The sequence below is a fragment of the Hyperoodon ampullatus genome (assembly GCF_949752795.1).
Source record: "Hyperoodon ampullatus genome assembly, chromosome: 7".
NCBI classification, from domain to species: Eukaryota; Metazoa; Chordata; class Mammalia; order Artiodactyla; family Ziphiidae; genus Hyperoodon; species Hyperoodon ampullatus.
In genome coordinates, this window is record NC_136920.1 from 41469842 (window position 1) to 41473186 (window position 3345).

At 55.0% G+C, this 3345-nt stretch overlaps 1 pseudogene across 1 annotated transcript; it reads left to right on the forward strand.

Moving 5' to 3' along the window:
- The first annotated feature begins 264 nt into the window (after nucleotides 1-264).
- LOC307055313 (elongation factor 1-alpha, oocyte form-like) lies at nucleotides 265-3019 on the forward strand (annotated as a pseudogene). The gene is made up of 7 exons: nucleotides 265-408; nucleotides 603-763; nucleotides 1272-1553; nucleotides 1689-1839; nucleotides 2131-2395; nucleotides 2559-2772; nucleotides 2901-3019. The product of its transcript is annotated as an elongation factor 1-alpha, oocyte form-like (transcript).
- The last annotated feature ends 326 nt before the right edge of the window (nucleotides 3020-3345 follow it).

Here is a 3345-nt window from a genome sequence, read left to right on the forward strand (position 1 = left end):
GGATGGATGGGCCAGGACTGCTTGGAAGTACCAGCTATGGCCCTGGGATCATGACTCTTGCCAGGGCGTAAGCCTGGCAAGTCTTTTACTTTTCAGTTGATGCTACCATGTCCCGGGCTCCGGGCTAGGCTATGAAGTGGGGAGGGGGGTGCTGGGCAGGAGCAGAGTGGAGGGGAGGAGAGGAGAGAGGCAGGCCTGGAACGCTGTGGCCTCACCCGCCCCGTGCTCCCCTCTAGCAGTTACTGAAGAAAGGAACCCACCACCATGGGCAAAGAGAAGACCCATATCAATATCGTTGTCATCGGCCACGTGGACTCTGGCAAGTCCACCACCACCGGGCATTGCACCTATGAGTGTGGGGGGTTCGATAAGAGGATCATCGAGAAGTCTGAGAAGGAGGCAGCCGAGGTAAGGCACCCACGCGCGGTGTTGGTGTCTAGCAGTGGGGGTGGGGAGGATTGGAGGATGGATGTCCCACTTCTGGGTGTGTCTGGTGGCAGAGCACGGACAGTAGGGTGCACTGTAGGGTGCCACTGAATTCTCTGGGATAGATCCCTCTGCTTCCCGTCAATGCACACTACTCACTCCCCACCCCTCCCCAGGTGGGTAGGGGTGCCTTCAATTATGCCCAGGTATTGGACAAACTGAAGGCAGAGAGAGAGCATGGCATCACCATCCACATCTCCCTGTGGAAGTTTGAAACCAGCAAGTACTACATCACCATCATCGACACCCCATGAACATGATCACGGACAACTCCCAGGTAAAGCAGCCCTTGTTCCCAGGGCTCTCCCTTTCGGATGGGGGCGGGGCAGGCACAGAGGAAGGGGGGAAACTCAGGCTTTATTTCCAGGACTCTGGGAAGGAGGGTATCATAAGCTTTAGAAGGTTTTCGTCATCCATGCCAATCATCAATTCTCAAAGAACCAGAGGAGGACAGACTTGGTGAGGCTCAGATATGGGCCCCCTTTCAGGCTGGGGCAGGGACCAGGTTTTCTGACACCCAGACAAGTAGATCACTTGGGGTCCATCTGGGAGGAAGGAACTAAAAGTTCATTTATGGGACTAGGTGAGAGTTTAACTGGGAGGCAGGACCTCTGTGAACAGCAGTGACCAAGGGACCCACGAATTTATCAACTTTTGGGGAGCATCCTGTCCCCGAGCTTTCCCAAGGGGCCCGGGACTGCCCGAAACTCTAGAAGGCTTCCCAGCCCGGCCAGCGCCCCCTCCCCTAACTAAACCCTTGACCCCATGGTGTCTGTGTCCTGCAGGCCGACTATGCCGTGCTTATCGTGGCTGGCAGCGTGGGCGAGTTTGAGGCGGGCATCTCCAAGAACGGGCAGACCCACGAGCACACGCTTCTGGCCTTCACCTTGGGCGTGAAGCAGCTGATCGTGGCCATCAACAAGATGGACTCGACCGAGCCCGCCTTCCAGGAGATCACGGAGGAAGTGAGCGCCTATATCAGAAGATTGGCTACAACCCTGCGTCTGTGGACTTCGTGCCCATCTTGGGCTGGCACAGCGACAACAATGCTAGAGCCCAACAGCAACGTGAGTGCGGACCGGGTCAGCAGGTGTGCGTCACGGGTCTTGGTCCTGGTCCCGGTCCTGTTACTGGGGTGGGCGCACCGGGAGCCATGACCCAGGCTCACCTCCGCTCCGCATCCCCATCCCCCTTCCCCGTACGTGCCCTGGTTCAAGGGCTGGAAGGTTGAGCGAAAGGAGGGAAACGCCACCCAGGTGACACTGCTGGAAGCTCTGGACTCCATCCTCCCGCCCACTCGCCCTGTCAACAAGCCCCTGAAGCTGCCTCTGCAAGACGCGTACAAGATTGGAGGTGAGGTGACAGGGCTTCTTGAGGAATGAAGGAATTGAGAATGAGGTCCGGTGTCTGACTTGCCAGGGTTCAGATCCTGACTTTTAAGGTAGGATAAAGTGCCAAAGCCCCCAGCGTTTCCAGTTTATCTGATAGATACATAGCATAAATAAGCCAGTCATGGGTCCTGGTGCTTCCTACTAGTCCTGTAGGTGGCCTTGGTCCTTGCGCCCCAGGACAAAGGACTTCCCCAGAAGCCAGTTCTCACTGGGTGGGTCTAGAATCTTTCTGAGTGCCCTTCCCATTGCACAGGCATCGACACTGTGCCCCTGGGCCGTGTGGAGACTGGCCTCCTGAAACCTGGCATGGTGGTCAGCTTTGTCCCTTGCAGCATCACCACTGAGGTCAAGTCTGTGGAGATGCACCACGAGGCCCTGCCCGAGGCCCTGCCTGGTGACAATGTGGGCTTCAACATGAAGAACGTGTCTGTGAAGGACATCCGTTGTGGCAATGTGGCCGGAGACAGCAAGAACGACCCCCCCTGCCTCCCATGGAGGCCGGCAGCTTTGTGGTGCAGGTAAGCTGCCTGGGAGGCCACGGGCCTTGGAGCTTAGTGGTGATGGAAATGCTTCTTAGAAATTAACCCTGACTTCTACAGAAGGCACAGGTTGGCCGAGAGTTGGCCCCAGATCACAAGTGCCATCCGATCTCTTCTAATTCCATCCTCCTCCCCTCAACAGGGGATCATCTTGAATCACTCGGGACAGATCCATGCTGGTGCTGGACTGCCACGTGGCCCATGTCTCCGGCAAGCTTGCTGAACTGAGGGAAAAGATTGACCGGTGCTCAGGCAAGAAGCTGGAGGACAACCCCAAGGCCCTCATGCAGCCATAGTGCAGATGGTCCCCAGCGAGGCCATGTGTGTGGAGACCTTCTCTGAGTACCCACCTCTAGGTGAGCCAGGGACTGATGGCTGCTGAGTCCTGGGAAGGAAAGCACCTCTGGCTGAGGCCAAGGAGCCTTTCCTTCTATGCCTCTTTCTAGAAATTTCACTCTTGCTTCTTCCTTCCTTCCTCCTCCAGACTGTTTTGCTGTGCATGACATGAGGCAAACATTGGCCACTGGCGTCATCAAGGCCATGGAGAAGACAGCATCTGTGGCCAGGGTCACTAAGTCATCAGTGAAGGCCAGCAAGAAATGAAGCATGTCCTTCTTCTCCCTGCAATTTAGTTTCCTCAGCAACGTCCACTATGTAGATTAGATACTTCTGTGTATTGACTGAAAAAAATTAATAATAAAATTTAGACTAGCTGTCATGGTTTCTTCCAAGGAAGAAAGCGTGAGGTCAATGAGGAACCTCTGGGTAGATGAACAACTAACTTAAGGCTCATAAGCTTCAAAGCAGTTTTATGCTCTGGTTGGTGAACACACCATTCAGGTCCTAACAGCCTTCTCCTACCCAGGACTCTATCCTATCCTTCTCCTGTTTCCCATAAGGAAGTATTGTTTGGGGATGTGATAAAGTAT